This window comes from Grammomys surdaster, unplaced genomic scaffold (genome assembly GCF_004785775.1).
Source record: "Grammomys surdaster isolate TR1022 unplaced genomic scaffold, NIH_TR_1.0 191, whole genome shotgun sequence".
Taxonomy (NCBI): Eukaryota; Metazoa; Chordata; class Mammalia; order Rodentia; family Muridae; genus Grammomys; species Grammomys surdaster.
Genome location: NW_021604636.1, coordinates 1,278,767 through 1,297,390, shown reverse-complemented (window position 1 = coordinate 1,297,390; position 18,624 = coordinate 1,278,767). Strand labels below are relative to the sequence as shown.

The following is an 18,624-nucleotide window of genomic DNA, read 5'->3' as shown; positions in this document are numbered from 1 at the left end:
CTCAGCCACAGACTCAGCCACAGCCATAGACTCAGCCACAGACTCAGACACAGACACACCCTCAGCCACAGACTCAGCCCCATCCACAGCCCAAGGCTCAGCCACCTCCACCTCCACTACCACTGCCACAGCCTGAGCTTCAGTCTGAACTACATAGTGAGAAGCTGTCTTTTTCCAGTAATTTATAGTTGTTCAGTGTCTGAAAATAGTGTTGCTCCTACTCTGGTTCAGTCTGAGTAGCACTGGAAGAAGCTGGAGTGGCCAACACTTGGTAACTAATTACTAGAAAGTTAGAAATAAAAAGGCAGTAGGAAACATTTGAACTTAGAAGTAGTACATACATTGTGACTCTAAGACCACACACTCCATATGAACAGTATCTAGAATCTAATATACACACATAAAAATAAGAACACCAGAAAGACGTATGTTAGTACTTTCTAATAGCATTTCCCAGAAGTCAATGTTGTACATTTTTTCTTAATAATCATATCAACAGCTCTCCTTCCTGATTGCCAGAGTGCACTTGGCCCCTTGTCTATAGAGGACCAGAGAGGGGGAGGGTCTGGTGTGCTCCTAGCTGAGCTAGTCTAAAGAACCATGACATGACTGTCATCTATGGAACTAACTTCCTCTCACTGTATCATTAGAACCAGGTAGAGCAGGCAGGGTATCTACAGGAAATTTCACAGCTAATAAAGAAGGAGGGACAGATCAAGAGCCAGATCACTCTCCGGATTCCTAATGATGTCACAGTTTCAAGGTCCAATATCTCAGAAGATCAGGGACTTCCCTGATTTGAGTAGACAAGATAGCTCCTAAAAGGTGTCTGTACCAACCTCTTTGGATATCCTTCTGTGTACTCAAAACCATTCGATTTACTACAAGGGAACTTCAAGCACTGAAGATATCAGATGTTAGTTATATCACCGGTGTCTTACTCTGAACTTACTCACTTCAAAAGTACCTGCTAATAAAGGCATTTTAATTAACACTGTCAAGCCAAGCAAATCAAAACTCTTTCATTGAGAAGTTTCCATCTTACATCAGTCAATGAGAAAGACAAGGGATTTTTCAAAGCAGGCATCCCTTGTCCTTCTGTGTGTATGTCTTCTTTTACGACTTCTACATCTTGACAAATCTTCAGCCATCTGCATATGGCAAAGTATACCAAGTGTCTAGATCAAGCATCTTTTCCTCTAATGCTTTCCCTGTGTTCTCAGTGAATAGACTCCTTTTGTTAATTATGAAATAAACTTATGTTTCCTTTTATGGAATATGGTCATGTCTAACATTGAAAATATTAATCATGAGAGAAAAAATGTTTCTTGGCATAATGCTTCTGAAAACGGTTAACATTCCATTAATTGTACAAGAGTGCGTTTAATGAATAGCTTGTCATTTAGTAGCAGGCACGTGATTCATCAGAGTGGTAACAACACCAACTGCTTTAATTTTTCTTCATCTAAGACCCGACATGAAGGAAAATACAAGATTTTAAGAAATTACTGTAGAATACCCTTAAAACCATATATTTAAAATTTAAAATGTTCACTTTTTAAAAATAAAAATGCAAACGAAAAAGAATCTTGAAACTTTACACTGTTCACACCCTCGTGTTTGCTGGTTTCTCTGGACTTGGACTAAAGGTCTTCCATTTCTCTCTGTCTACCTTCCACATCATGAGCTAGAGTGGAGCCAGCATCTTAGATCTCATATACCTTTTGTGGTATCTTTATTAATGAAGAAAATGTTTTATTTTCCCTTTTTCCCTGGTATGTTTTCATCAACAAAAACTGAAAGGGCCATTTTCTGATGTCTAGGAGATCCCATGTGATCTCATCTCAGAAAAGAGAAGAAGGTTATCAGCTATTTCTTGGCTGTCTCTACTTTCCTAGTCAGTGGATGCAGGAACTTGACGGGTAAGCTGTGGGCTGTGCCTCTTTTATGAGTGGTTCCAACAGGAGAAGAAAATGAGAGCATAAAATGTGTTGCCAATGCTTTTCCAGCTCTGTCTCTGACAGGAGGATGCAGCCATTGCTTTGCTATTACTCCATCACTTTCTAGCAAAAGTTGGCTGCTTAGTGGCCAAAGAAGGGAGAGTACAATTAAAAGTTACCTCTATTGGTAGAACATGGATATTAAAGAATAAATGAGATTCAAGTGGAGAAGCTTACCTAGGTCTTTCTACCTATTAGTTTTAAGATAAACAAGAGGTTCTCCTGTAATTAGCATCATGATCTATTCAAGTTTCCTCAAGACCAGAAGTCATTAAAATTCCACAGTGAAATTCATAAGATATCCTAATATGAAACAATCCTTTGTTAATTTCAAATTTAGAATGTCAATTGTCAGACACTGTGACAACAACCACTGTTTGTTTGAATATATGTTTTGATAATCATTAAGGATTTTTGGAGCTGGATAGTTTTCTCAGACCATCCTGAAGATGATTATTATTTTGGATAATAGAAATGTATGTCTTGTTCAAGGTTACATAGACTGTTTGGTATGGTAAGGGTTCATTCAAACTTTCGTCCCTGTTTAACTATGAAGAAAATGAATATTGAGCAAGGACATCGGTACATAAGAACTGAAATGGGAGTGAGTGGAGGATTTCTAGATATACCACGATTGATTTTCACTCATGTTTTGACAGATTTGAATGTAATAGAGGATATAATAGAAGTTACTGTTTAAAACGGTGATGGACCAGGTAGGGTTCCTAGTAGAGGGAAGGGAACAACAACGTTCCCTCAAAACCTTTGACCACAAATTTGTTCTACCTATTAGATGTTCAGGGATAATGATGGAGCAGAGATTCAGGCACAAGCTAACCAATAACTGACCCTACTTGAGACCCATTCCATGGGAGAGCCAACTCCTGTCACTATTAGTGATATTTTTCTATGCTTGCAGACAAGACACTAACATAGCTATCTTATAAGAGGCTTCATCCAGCAGCTAATGGAAGCAGATACAGAGACCCACAGGCAAATATTAGGCAGAGTTTTTGGGAGACTATGGGGTAAGGAATGGAGGGATTGAGGGAGTCATAGAGGTAAAGGACACCACAAGAAGCTCTACAGAGGCAACTAACCCATGGGAGCTCACAGAGACTCAACCACCAACCAAAGAGCATGCAGCGGGCTGGACCTAGGCCCTGTACCCATTTGTAATAGATGCACAACTTGATCTTCATATGGGTCCCCTAAAAATTGTAGTGGTGGCTGTCTGTTGCCTGCCTTTGATGCTATTCCCCTAGCTGGGCTGCCTTGTCTGGCCTCAGTGGGAGAGAATATATTTAGACCTGCTGTGATTTGATATGCCATGATGGGTTGATGTCCAACAGGGAGTTCCCCTTCTCTGAGGAGAAGTTGAGGTGGTGCTGAGGGGAGCAGTATGTGAGGGTAGGCCTGGGAAGAGAAGAGGGAGAAGGGTTGCAATTGGATGTAAAGTGAATTTTAAAAAGGTGAAGAACTAAATCAATATTGGGTTTAGCAAAGAATAAAGACAGTGATCATCCTCTTGTCTAGCTCTATATACAATTCTTAAAGATTCATGTCAAAGTTCTCAAAATCAAGGACATGAGAGATCAACATTCATGACTTTCATTTAGTTCCACGGAGAGTCCTAGGAAACACTTGGAAGAAAACTTTTCCAAGGTTCTAAAATTTCATTAAAATATGAAGTAAAATCTGAAAGCATATTTTATGTTTCATTAGTTAGTTAATAAATCATAGTCTCACAGGAAAACAAAGATACTTTTTTTGAGGCAAAGTCATTATCTTGTCTGGTATACCTTAAAAGCCCTGGGCCTAAATGGGCCTTCTGTCTTGCCTCTCAAATAGCCAGGACTGACAGCATGTAATAAGGACTGGAAAATGAAATGCTATGTTGCCCATGGTTATGTCGTATACCCCTCTGGTAAACAGATCAAGGACTAGTCCTTGGCTTCGGAGGCAAGATTTAGGTATATCACAATATTTCAGTTAGTTTGTCCAGATCCACTCTCACAGGGGGATGAAGAGAGAATGAAACTCCAACAAGAAACAAAGAAGATATGTGGCGAGTCATAAGGAAATTGTTTACTATGCTGGATTCTATTCTTACGTTAGCAAGTCATTTAAATATATTGCCTGGGTTCTTCCCTCATCTCTTTCACTCTGCAATCTTCTTCCTTTGCAAAGGTAAGCCAAAGGAAACTGTGACAAAAAAATCCTCTACTACTTATTGGATTTCAAATAGCGATTTTCCATTTGACTGTATTTTAAAATCAGTCGCTGCCCTTGCCTGTATATGCAAGAGATCTAGCTCACTTTAAGTATACAGGTTATTTTTGATATTAAGGAGATTGCTGATATTTAAGGACAACTCACTTTTATAAAATAAGACTGAACTTTGCCATTAGTATAAGCAAATATGTAATTCCTATTCCCCTGAAGGCTTATTGGTGACATCTTTTTCTTTTCATGTTTAGAAGAAAAAAAATCTACTGACCTTTCTAGGAACATCTCATAGGCGTCACACTGTGTGCAGGTGTCATTAGAGCTAAGTGGCATCTTATTTCACACGGCTCAGCAATCATTGCTGAAGAAGTGGAAGAAAGAGTGTGAGAGCCAGAGGAACAGTAAGCTTTCTTTGAGACTGGGTCTCCTAGAAATGTCAGAGAGCTTACATCCATAAAAATCTCACCAACATGGCTGCCTAAACAAGACCGTAACAATGACAACACCAGTGGCCATACAAACATGGAACTGGGTAAGATAAGGCGGTTCACTCTAGAGGAAGAACTATGGCGAACAGGGAAATGATGAGAGCTAGAAAAATGGTTTCCCTGGGGGAGAGTTCCCCAGTTGTTATCTGCTACAAAGTGGTCAACTCTGGCGTAAGATACATACAGGTGTGTTTCAAATATCACATTGAATGCAGTGATTTTCACATGTACATGCATCCTATCTATCTATCTATCTATCTATCTATCTATCTATCTATCTATCTATCTACCTAATGATCGATTTATCTACCTACTGACCTAGCTATCTACAATTAAAGAATAAAGATGCCATGAATTTGAATGAGATCAAAGAGGGGTACATGGGAAGAGTTGGGGAGGGAGAAAGTGGGTCATGTTCTAATTATAACTTAGAAAACAATTTTAATTAATATGAAAAGCATTCATAGGCTTAGCATGATTCATAGAGATAAAGTCTCTATGATAAATGATTCTACTTAGCACCTTGACACTTGTACCATCCTGTAGTAAGATAGGTTCTCAGAAAAAAATGTATTGATATTTAAATATTTCTCTTTTCAGGTCACATTTGATAACGATTTTAGAGACATGGAAATTATTGCTAAAACTTAATATAGGCTGAGTATTTGAATACTCACAGGAAATTCATGACATTGATATTATCATGATAATTTTATAGGTCAGAAAACCAAAACCAAGTCATTTTGGCCAAGGAGAAGATAAAATGTAGTTAGGAAAATAACAACCTATCTTCAAGGTAGGATTCTTGTTTTATACAAATCTCTTTGTAGAACTACATTATTCTTATGCTATTGTGAAGTCTCTGGGATCCAAGGGGAAAGTAGGAGAAGATGCATCTGTTCTTCACTGATATGAGATACACCACATTGTACTTACATAGATACCTTGGACGAAACACATTTCCAAATGTGTCCAAGCAAAGAGGGTTTTGAGGTACAAGGCAGACTGGCAGCCACTGACAAATGTGGCATGGGGTATGTGGCCAAGAAGGAAAGTAGCAAGTGACACTTCTTTTTACTTGGCTTGGAGTCTCAGATCTCCTATTGTAGGGTGGTAGACTATGGGAGGAAGCTTAGTACACTCAAGCCAAAGGCTTGAAGTCCTGGAGACCCTGAAGGGATGGTAGGAGCTTTGTCTGCTCTTGGAACCAGACCACATAGCCACATGCCTCCATAGATTTGTGGCCATCAGTCATGTAAGGGCAATGCCCCAAGCCCTTCCACATGTAGATGAGGCATTCCTAACATCTCAGACCAAGAAAAAGGAAAAAAGTCATGACCACAGCCAAGTAGGCTCAAACCAGAGTTCTCCATGTTAATGTGGTACCTAGAGGTTCAGAGGGGCATCCAATAAACTTTCCTTTCCAGACATTCCTCCGTACAAAAGGTATATCATCTCATGCCCACCCTGAGAAGTGGGGTATGGTTTAACACATCCATTTTCCACCATGACAATAATAAACTGTTTGGAAACGTGGACTGCCTCTTTTCATTGGGATCCACTGTAGGGAGCCATGGAGAAGGCCTTTGACTACAGAGCCACAGTCTAGTCTCCTGTAGAAGGCCTTTCTGCACTCTCAGCCATGATTACCACCAAGCCTGTTGCCATAAAGCCAAGAACTATCTTTGAGGGAAATAGTTGGGGCTCCCCCCACGTGGCCCCAGGGACCCCCAAACCAGCACGCAGTCAAACTCCTCCCTCTCCCTGTCTAGTCTTCCCAAGGGGCCATGCCCAATGGTGGGGCTGACTCGAGACTACATAACCCTACATCCTATATCATGTGAAAGGATATGACTATTTGGAAAATGAACACAAGCACATCAACTAAATTCTAGGTGAACATTCAGGGGAGAAGTATCTCTCAGTCTGTCAGTACCTTAGTATTCACAAGTCTACATTTGTTGAAAATAAGAAAACTAAAAGGGCAGAATTTCTGAGCCTGAAAGGTTGACAATGAGGGTGTTCTGACAAAGCTTCATGTTTCAAATATCATGCTGTGTTTTTCTTTTTGCTCAGCACATTTTAAAAAAGGCTTTCTGGCTCTGTTGGATATTTGTGAAGACACAGATCACATGAGAACATAAAACTTTGTATGCTTTAAAGTCTTGCTTCTTCTCAGAGTGTGGCAGTGGAACAACAGCATCTCCATCTTTGAGGGGCTTGTTGAAATTTTGGACCATTTCTTTTGTCCCACAATCTACCAGATAAGGAAATACAATTTGACAAGTATCTTGTTAAAAATATTTTCTGGGTCTTTGAGCTGGGCAATGAGCTGACCAGGTGATTCCAGTAGACACTGTTGTTTAAAAGTGGTACTGCTGAGTACCGTTGTTACAGGTACTTGAGACCTTTGCATAATTGATGTCGTGATGCAAGTACCATTTAGCTCAGTAGTTCTTAACCTTCCTAATTCTGTGATCCTTTAATACCATTTCATGTTGTAGAGACCCCCAAACATGAAATTATTTCTGTTGCTACATCATAAGTGTAATTTTGCTAGTGTTATGGATTGTAATATAAATATATGATATTCTGGATAGTTTTAGGCAATCTGTGCAGGGGTCATTTACCCCCACCAAGGGATCATGAACCACAGATTGAGAACTACCCATTTGGGCCCTAAAATCTTAGCATATAGACAGTACCTCCAGCCACAACAGAGACAAAGTTCTGATCCATCAAAGTTCATAGTCCTAGGACAGTCTCTAAATGTACCACCTTTGCTTTTTGGCTTCTGAAGTTCTGCTTTTGGCTAACTGTTCTTACTAAAAGAGGTGTGTCAATTCAGGAGGTAGTTTTGTGCTTAAAAACTCACATGGAGAGATGTTCAGGACTGTACAAAATCATGAACACCCAGTGTCGTCTCTGGCCAGATAATAAAGACTTTATATTGTCTTAAACCCATGTTCATGCAGTCTTTGGTAGATACCCCACATTAGCTAGTACTTTCACACCTTTTCTAAGTGCTTTTACATTTAATTAAATTTTAATTTGTCATCCAAAGTAATGTTTTATTATGACATTATATATACAAAAGTGCATATATACATATATAATGTCATTAATATATATATTAATAACCTTGCTCTCTCTCTCTCCCTCTCTCTCTCCCCGTTTTCATCCTCTTCTTTTCAGTCTCCTTTGTCCTCCTAAATAAACCTCCTTTCTGATTTCATGCCCCAAGTGACTTAATGTTTATAAGGCTACCTATTTTTCTGTTCTCTTTTCACCACTTCCTGGGCATCACTACTCCAATCCAGAGACACTATTTCCTAATCTACTCTTGAAGTAACAGTTTGAAAATTAGATCACCGTGGTGGCTGTTGAAGTAAGAATTAGCATTCCTATTTACTGCTCAGGTGCAGGCCATGCCAGCCAGCAAGGGGAAGGGCCCCACCTGCTAACTGAACCCTTCTGGTAACTGGGTTTAGAGCCCAAAGACCCAAGCCACTGACACCACCACCCTCCTGCCTGCTCCCACTTCTTGCATTTGCCCTTACTCAGGTGAATATCCAGAACACAGGTGTAGGTCAGGCAATGAGAACAAGTGAGAGTCCCGTCTGCACTCAGAAACCTCCTATACCCTTGGTTTGAATCCCTAAGACACACTCTGTAGTCACCCTTTCTATGTTTTATCACCCACACAACTCATTGTCCAGTTCAAAGGCCCAGAAAATATTTTTAACAAAATCATAGAGGAAACATTTCCTAATATTAAGAAGGACATGCTTATAAAGGCAGAAGAATCTTTAAAATACCAAATAGATTAAATTGGAAAAGAAAGTCCCTAGTCAGCTAATAATTAAAACATTGAACATACACAACAAAGGAAAAAATATTAAAAGCTTCAAGGGAAAAAAGTCAAATAACATACAAAGGTAGAATTATTAGAGTTATATCTAACTTCTCAACAGACACGCTAAAAGCCAGAGGGCCTGGACAGATTCCTTACAGATTCTAAGAGACTGTAGATGCCAGCCTAGAGCAATATACTCAGCAAAACTTTTAATCCTCCTAGATGGAGAAAGCAAGATGCACCATAACAAAGTTAAATTTAAAAATGTCTACCTACAAATCCAGCTCTACAGAGGTACAAATGGAAAACTCCAACCCTAGGAGGTTATCCTCACCCATGAAGAAATAAACAATCTCATGGAGACACACACACACACACACACACACACAAACACACACACACGCATACACACACACTACCATAAACAAGAATAAATAATAGAAATTAACAATTATTAATCATTAGTATTTCTCAATATCAATGGACTCAATTCCCCAATGAAAAGACACAGGCTAACAGGATGGATGTCAAAACAGGATCTATCCTGTTGTATATAAGAAGCATACCTCATCACTAAAACTAGATATTATATAAGAGTTGAAGGTTGGAAAAATATTTTCCAAGCAAATGGATCCAAGAAGCAAGCTGGGATAGCCATTCTAATAGAGAACAAAATAGACTTCAAAATAAAATTAATCAAAAGAGATGGAGGACACTTCATACTCATCAAAGGAAACCACCACCAAGATGATGTCTCAATTCTAAACATCTAGACCCCTCAAAGCAAGGTCACCCACATCTGTAAAATAAACATTTTAAAAGCTGAAACCACACATCAAAACACATATATTTACAATTAGAGACTTCAGATCATCCAGACAAAAACTAAACAGAGAAATAATGGAACTAGCAGATATTATGACTCAAATAGACTTAACAGATATCTACAGAATATTTTGCCCAAATAAAAACAATATACATTCTTCTCAGTACCCCCATGGAACCTTTTTCATTGACCACACACTCTGTCTGATTTACAAAGCCAGTCTTAATAGATACAAGAAAACTGGACTAAATCTCCCATTTTATCAGACCACCATGAATTAAAGCTGGATTTTAACAACAGAAACAGCAGAAATTCTAAAAAGTTATGGAAACTGGACAACTTTCTATTGAATGACTACTGGGTCAAGACTGAAATAAAGACATTAAGGACTCTCTAGAACTCAAAGAAAATGAATGCATAACATACACAAACTTATGGCACACAATGAAAGCAATGCTAAGAGGAACGTTCATAGCACTAAGAACCCATAAAGAAATTAGAGAGATATAATATTAGCAACTTAACAGGACATCTGAAAGCTCTAGAATAAAAGAATCAAACACACCCAAGAGGAGTAGAAGGCAGAAAATAATCAAACTCAGGGCTGAAATCAGTAAAATAGAAACAAAGAGAGCAATACAAAGAATTAACAAAAAAGGGTTAGTTCTTTGAGAAAATCAACAAGACAGACAAGCCATTATCCAAACCAACTAAAAGGCAGAGAGAAAATATCCAAATTAACAAAATCAGAAAAGAAAATGGGGACATCATAACAGATACTGAGAAAATACAAAGAATTATTAGGTCATACTTTAAAAACTTACTTCACAAAATTAGAAAACCTAAAAGAAATGGACAACTTTCTCAATAGATACCACTTATCAAGATCAGATTAAAAATTAAAATAAACCAATAACCTGTAAGGAAGGAATCACAAGGAAACAGTCATTTAAAAAGTAAATTCCCTCCCCCCCCCAAGAAGGAAACCTTCAAACAAGAGCTAATACCAATCATCTTCAAATTATTCCACAAAATAGAAATGAAGGAACATTGCCAAATTCATTATGTGAGGCCAGAGTCACCCTGATACCCAAGCCATAAAAGACTCAACAAAGAAAGAGAATTACAGGTCAATTTTCCTCATGAACATTGATGCAAAAATGATCAATAAAATATCCACAAACTGAATCCAAGAACACATCAAAGATTCATTCAACATGACCAAGTAGGGTTCATCCCAGAGATGCAGGGATGGCTCAACATATGGAAATCTGTCAGTGTACTCCACATATAAACAAACTGAAAGAAAAAGAACCCACAAGATCATTGGAGACTGAAAACGCCTATGACAGAATGCAACACCTCTTCATGATAAAAGTCTTAGAGAGATCAGGAATAAAAGGGGCATACTGAAACATAGCAAAGACAATATACAGCGGGTGGATAACCAACATCAAATTAAATGTAGAGAAACTCAAAGAAATTTCATGAAAATCCACGACAAGACAAGACTGTCCACTCTCAACATATCTCTTCAATATAGTACTTGATGTTCTAGCTAGAGCAATAAGACAACAAAAGGAGAGCAACGGGAATACAAATTGGAAAGGAATAAGACAATGTATTATTATTTTCAGATGACTTGATAACATACACAAACAGCCCATAAAATTTTACCAGGAAACTCCAACAGGTGATAAATACCTTCAGCAATGCAGCTGAATACAAGATTGACTCAAAAAGAAAAAAAATCAGTAGTCCTTACAAACAATAAATGGGTTGAGAAAGATGTTAGAGAAGCAACACCCTTCACAGTAGCTAAAGGTAATATAAAATATATTGGGGTAACTGTAACCAAGCAATTGAAAAGCTTATATGATACAAACTTTTTTAAGTCTTTGAAGAAAGCAATTGAAGATGATGTCAGAAGATGAAAAGATCTCTTATGCTCATGGATTGAGGAGATTAACATAATAGAAACCAACCTACAGATTCAATGCAAATCCCATCCAAATTCTAACAAAGTTCTTTACAGACCGGGAAAGAAAAATTCTCAACTTCAAATGGAAAACTAAAAAACCCAGGATAGCTAAAACCAACTCTATACAATAAAAGAACTTCCTAAAGCATCTACATCACTGAATCTAAGCTTTTCTTCAGAGTTATCATAATAAAAACATATGGTATAGGCATAAACACAGGCAGCTTGATCAATGCAATCAAATCAAAGACCCAGATGTAAATCCACACCCCATGGACACCTGATTTTTGATAAAGAAGGCAGAATTATACAATGGGAAAATAAAGTATCTTCAACAAATGGTGCTGATTTGACTGGATGTTGGTGAGTACAAGACTACAAATAGATTTGTATATATCGCCCTGTACAAAACTCAAGTCCAAGTGGATCAAAGACACCAACATCAAAACATATACATTGAATCTGATAGAAAAGAAAGTGAGAAGTAACCTTGAATGCATTGGCACAGAAGATAACTTCCTATCTTCTGTTAGATAGAAACGTCAATAGTGCCGGCATTGAGATGGAAATTTAATAAATGATTTCTCATGACACTGAAAAGCTTTTGTAAGGCAAAGGACACCATCAAAAGGACAAAATATCAGGGTACAGAATGAGAAAAGATTTTCATTTACTCCACATCTGACAGAGAGCTAATTTCTAAAATATGTAAAAATCAAACAAACAAAGAAACAAAAAAAACTCAGTAAACTAGACATCAACAAACCAAATAATCTAATTTTAAAAGGGGTATAGCTAGGTATGGTGGTGCATACTTTTAATCCCAGCACTTGGAGGCAGAGGCAGGCAGATATCTTGAATGAGGTCAGATTGGTCTGTAGAGATATGTCTAGGACATCCAGAGCTACACAGAGAAACCCTGTCTTAAAGTTCCTTAAGACCCAGCTATACCACTCCTGAGCATATACCTAAAGAACAGTCCATCTTACCACAGGGACACTTGCTCAACTATGTTTATACCAGCTTTATCATGAATTTTTCAGGCAAATGAATGGACCTAGAAAAAAAATCATCCATAGTGAGACCCAGAAAGGCAAACATGGTATGCTTTCAGTTATAAGAGTATATTTGCTGTAAAATAAATGATCCACAGAACCAGAGAGGCTAAGCAACAAGGAGGCTCCAAGTGGGAACACATGAATCTTCATTGGAAGATAAAAGGAAGGCAAAATAGAATAGATATTGTGAGTAGACTAAGGTGAGTAAGGAGGGTAACAAAAGGAGTCATGTGGGAAAGGGGGACAGAGAGAGAGAGAGAGAGAGAGAGAAAGAGAGAGAGAGAGAGAGAGAGAGAGAAAGGGGGAGGGGAGGGGGAGGGGAGGAGAAGAAGGGGTAGAGGGAGAGAGAGGGAGAGGGGGAGGGGGAGAGGGGGCGAGGGGTTGGGGGAGGGAGACAACTGGAAAGACAACTGGAATGAAGGAGGGAGATACTTTGGGAGTGATGAAGAAATCTAGCGCAATGGAATCTCCCAGCAGTCTACAAAGGTGTTAAGACTAAGACTTAACCTAGCTAAGACTCCTAGAAAGTGGGGATACAGAGCGTGAACTAGCTATCTCCTATAACTAGATATCCAGTGGAGGGATTGGGACACCAACCCAGCCTCAACACCTTCAACTTACAGTTTTTCCTGCCTACAATATGTACTGTGGTGATGCAGAAATTGGGAGAGTGGCCAACTAATGACTGGTTCAGCTTGAGACCCATGGAGAGAGAGCACAGGGCTGATACTACCTGGAGGGTCTGGACCCAGAAAGAGGTTGGATATCCCAGACACCTAGGATAGAATCAAATGCAATTGAAAAAAATTAGTCAGGAAAGTGAATCCTAGTGATATTCTGCTATACTTGTAGACAGGAGCCCAGCAATATCATCATGAGAGTGGTTTTATCCAGTAACTGATGCAAACAGATGCAGAGAGCCATAGCCCAACATGAGGTAGAGCTAGAGGAATCCTTGGAAGGAGGAAGGGATTGTAGGAGCCAGAGGGGTCAAAGACACCACAGGAAAACCCACAGAATCAACTAACCTGGAGGGGCTCACAGACACTGAATCAATAGCTAGTGAGCCCGCATGGACTGACCTATGCCCTCTGCATATATATTATGGTTTTGTAGCTTCGTCTTCTGTGAAACTTGTAACAGTGGAAGAAGGGGATGTCTCTGACTCTATTGGCCTGCTTTTGAGACCTCCCCTTTTTCCACTGAGTCACCTTGTTCAGCCTTAATATGAGGGGAGGGGCCTAGTCTTGTTTCAACTTGATATGTCATGTTTGGTTGATATCCCTATGAAGCCTGCCCTTTTCTGTAGAGAAATGAAGGAGGAGTGGATGAGGTGGGGGACAGAGGGGAGCTTCAGGAGAAGGACTAGGTGGAGGGAGACAAGGTAAGCTGTGAACTGGATGTACTATATGAGGGAAAAATAAATTAATAGAAGAGAAAGAAGTTAGCATTCCATGTTCTCTTTGCCTAAGCAGATTCTGAACAGGCAGTAGATGTAAACAATTCATTTTCTGAAACTTTTTGTACATATTCAAGTATATGAAATATGATTTTTCAATAATGATATCATATACTATAGATAGCTACATAACTGTTTGGTTTAAATGACCTCGTTTATTTCCTTGTTATTAACCTAAAAGCACCTTTCCACTATACACATTTTTCTCTAAAGTACATTCTCAGGAAACGCATCTGCTTTTAAACACTGGTAGATTCCAATCGGCTTCCCTGCAAAGGTGTGGTACCATTTAACACTCCAGCAGTAACATTTCCTTCACATTGTTTGTTTTGCTTTGTCTTGTTCTGTTTTCTGGGAGGGGACATCTAGGCCAAGCCTTGATTTTGCTTGTAAATCTACCTGAGGCTTTTGATGCAATCAGGTGATGGCTAAGTATACACAGAAAAAGGATCAGATCCAAGAACGTGGCTAGAGCTGAGCAGGAGGGCTGAGGTCCAGATCCCATGGGCCCAGAGCATCTGACAAAGACAGAAAACTGGAACCATGTTCACGAGGAAATCAGGAAAACCATGCTGAGAAGATAATACCAAGTAGTGTATTATTCCTTTCTAATGGTAAGAGGGAGATTTCTATTTCCTGACAGGGCAATGACATAATAGTAGCATTCTTCTGATTGGCTAAATTGTTCTTAAATCACAGATGAGAAGTTATATCGGCCAGAGAGGGTTGGCTGCTAGGAGGACAATGTTTAGTAAGTTGGAAGGACAAACCAATATCTTTTCTGTCCTACTTGTACGGATCAATGCACAGCTATTTCTAACAATTTCACTAGAACTTGGGTACTGGAAAGCAAAGCTCCTTTACTGTTATCGCTTTTTTGTTTTCTGACATTACAAGACCATGATACTATTTTTAGGAAATGTCACATGGAAGACTAACATTGGTTCTACTCAGATGCCCCAACGTGGGACAGTTTCAACAGGATTTGGGCAGCTTTTCCATGTCTTATTTCTTTTATTTTTACTTGTTGATATTAAAAATTCTCAGGAAAGAGTATAGTGTCACTATATTAGAGAAGATCAAATTTCCAGCCCTAGGCCACATAGAAGCAGCCTGAGAGTCAGCCTCAGGCCCTTGCTCCTGGTAAGTTCCCATTGGTGAATGGCTAAGCTGAACCACACTGTGGCTACTGTGAAAAACACAGAAGGGACCATACAAAAACCACCTTGAAATACCAAATTCAGTTTCTTTAGCTATATTCCTGGGATTACTTGATTACGTGGGGATTCTACTTTAATTCACAGTATACATACTGTTGTGTCTTGTTCTGTAGGACAGAAGAAAGAAGTAGATTTGGTACCTTGGGGTATCAATTTTATCTCCTTTCTCAAAAGTGTCAAGAGAACCTACCTTTTTATACTTCAGTGGGTCTCAGAACTTACAATGTGTGAATTTACTCAAAAAATGTGGATAAACTATTACAACTATCAGCTAATAATTTTGCTTAATAGAAATAGAACTACATACATCTTGGACTAGACTCTTGAGTTCACTGATATCTCAGAAAAACAATTTATAGTTGTAGAACAGGATATCAAAAAAGGACTCTTAGAAGTAGAAAAAGTATGTGGTGTGTGTGTGCTTTTGTATATGTGCATGCATGCATTTATGAGTAGGGTGTGCTTTTGTATATGTATGCATGTGTGTATATATTTGTATTTTTTTAAAGTTTGTATATTTCTGCCACACACATTCACTCTAGAAAATGTCTGGACTATGTTGCTGAGTTTTTTGAGATAGTACTTCATGGGAAGATATCACTTGACTTTCTGAGGCTCAGACATAGACCATGTATAATTTGAAACGCCATGAGATTCAATATAACTTGGATGCAAAGATGATCATGAATATAACATTCTTTCCACTTCTATGATATGACATATCCCATCTGTTTCCTGCTGGGCGCACAGCCCTAAACTGCGGTCCTTGATTGCCTGCACTCTTAAATGAGTTTGTGTATCTACATCTAGGTATAAAAGCTGTGGAAAGAGTGACTACTGTACATGGCATACAAAGAAACTGGGGAACTCTTAGATGCTGCAGGGATAGCAAAGAGGGCAGGGATAAGTGGTCCAGAAAAAAATGAGAATACAAATCCCTATCTTCAATGAAATCTATTAAATCTAAAAGTCATTGACTTAGCTAAATATTTGGCATAAACTAGTAGTAGAGGGAATCTTGGCCATATGGGAGAATAGGGTGGTCCATAAAACAAGACTTCAGGATAAACAGGATGATGGAGAACTAGGTTCCTGGAAAGTTGAAGAAAGAGTTTGGATTTCCACAGTCTGTGTGTACTTGATTGAATTACACATGCACTTTTGTGAATATGATAAGGTCTAACTTTACTGTATTATATATGTGGGCATATATTTATTTCTATGTCAATTTAAATTACTAGTAGGAGAAGCAACACATTTGTTGTCTTGTTTACTACAATGTAATTGTTCTTAGGAAAGATGATCTGAATTTGTTGCACTTAAATTGGTATGTGGGATCAGTTTTACCTTTAGGGCACATTTGTTAGTCTCTACCAGCACATCTGTACAGGTCAGTGATAGTAGTCAGAATTCTGCAATGCACAAGATAGACCCATTGCTAAGAATTCCTGACCCAAGTCCCCAATTAGGCCCAACCTCAATCTTGTCTTAGAACAATCACTTACTTTACATAGAGAAAGCGAGCATCAAAGGGGGCCAGTGAAGCATGCAAAGTTGCACTGAGCAAACAGGAGAGGTAAGTCCTCTAGTGCATCTCCATCATGCCACTGTGCTTCAAAGAGCTAGTGTTCTACATGGAACTGCTGAAAAGCAAATACTGCCGTGAACACGTTACACTTCAGATACGGTACATAACTGCACAAACCTTTAAAACATAGCAGGGTCAACATCAGGCCACCGCTAATGTTGGTTAGGCCAGGCAAGGAGAAACACAGAGGATTGAATTATGTAATACATATTCAGATATCGTATGACAACCATTTTCATATCTGACCAAATTACTGCTACATGTACTGGATCTTCACATTTCTCACAACTGCCTGTAAGAACATGCATTTCTAGAACCTACATAGAGAAGTTCTACTAAGTGTGTCCCTGAGGCCCAAAGATCTGCATTTCTGAATGTTTCATTCAGATGCTGATGTAGCTAGCATTCTCAGACCAATGAGAATCACTGCCTAACATTTGATGGGGAAATGGCTGGCCTAAGAGTATAGGTGTTTAAATTTGAATCTCACTCTTAAAGCAATCTCACATTAACATAGAATGATTCATGCTAATTCACACAAAGGAATATAATCATATTTGGTGAGCCCTAAACTAATTTAGACATAATTCAAAATTCAAAACATCTAAAAAGGAAGAAACCAGTAGGTTTTTAAGTTTGTAACCCAAAGTAACAAAAAAAAAATCCATTTTGTAATAGCCAGTGGAGATAACATTAAGGAATAACCATGTGTTATTTGAAGAGAAGAGATTCCCTAAATATAATAAATATTATATAAAAATATTATATATACAATACCCTAAATTGAAGACATCCAACCAAATAATACAAATATTATTCTGTATTTATTCCTTATTTTTAACATTTTATTTCTGTTAGACTGAGTAACCTTGATCTGTTCGGGCTGCTAAGCCAAGCTGAATCTATGGGGATAATTGCTATTGACATCACTAACATAAAATCAAGCCTTTAGGGAGCCATAACTGTCTCTTCAAATGATTTGGGAAAATGTGTATATCTTCAATCAATTGAATGCAGCACAAGTTCAGCCGATCACAAGTGATCAACACGCCCCTGTTCATCATCCTTCGCCGTATGAAAATGGCACCCAGGGAAATTGATTTCCATAACACTCATTTTCATTCTTTTAACTCAACAGTGCACAAAATTTAAGGCAGTTTTCATGATCTACCCAGAGTACATCCTGTAGTTAGCCTGCCTTGCACCAGAGCTCATTTGAAGATACCCAAGCAAATGACAGGAAACTTTCCACTCTGTCCTTTGAGATAATGGAGCCGGTTTACAGAGCCACTATACCTTTAACCTAGTCCCAATCACAAACCTTTGCTTTCCAAGGACACTCAGGAAGCCAAACCCTCAAACGTACTGCAATTACCTCCAACTTTTAAAATCTCGTTGTCTTTTTAAATGAGGTGCACCCTGTTGTGTCATCATCATCTCTGGTTTAACTGTGTGAAAATTTCCTGCCAATCTCACACCGCTGCGACAACCTCACGGTGCTACTTGCCCTGCAAGTTCTGCAGTGTGCAGTCCGAGTCTGCTGTTTTAACTAGTTCCTGCAGCAGGACACAGGGCGAGATAGTCTGACACAGAACCGGTTCTCTTCTTTACTTTTACTCTTAGATGAGTAAACTGTTCACATCAACCCAGGGCTCAGCCCTCCCGGTCTCCTCAGCGCAGCCCCTCCTGACCCAATGCAGTTAACCCAACCTCATTCAGCGCTAGTATCAAATGACACTCAAGCTGCTGCAGTATTCATCCTGAGACTAAGTAGGCAGGATTTATTATCTGCAGAAGTCCCCTAACTACTAGGTTATTCAAGCTCCGTTCTTGTCACAAACAGGCGCCACAGAAGACAAGTGCAGCCGACACAGAGCTCATTTCCAAGACAAGCGAATTCACAGTTAGAGACAAGGGCA

At 38.8% G+C, this 18,624-nt stretch overlaps 1 protein-coding gene across 2 annotated transcripts in view; it reads right to left on the bottom strand.

Annotated features, from left to right (window-relative positions):
* LOC114622716 (sodium channel protein type 1 subunit alpha) overlaps window positions 1-18,624 on the bottom strand; it is a 142,320-nt gene that overhangs the window by 123,192 nt on the left and 504 nt on the right. The window lies entirely within an intron of this gene.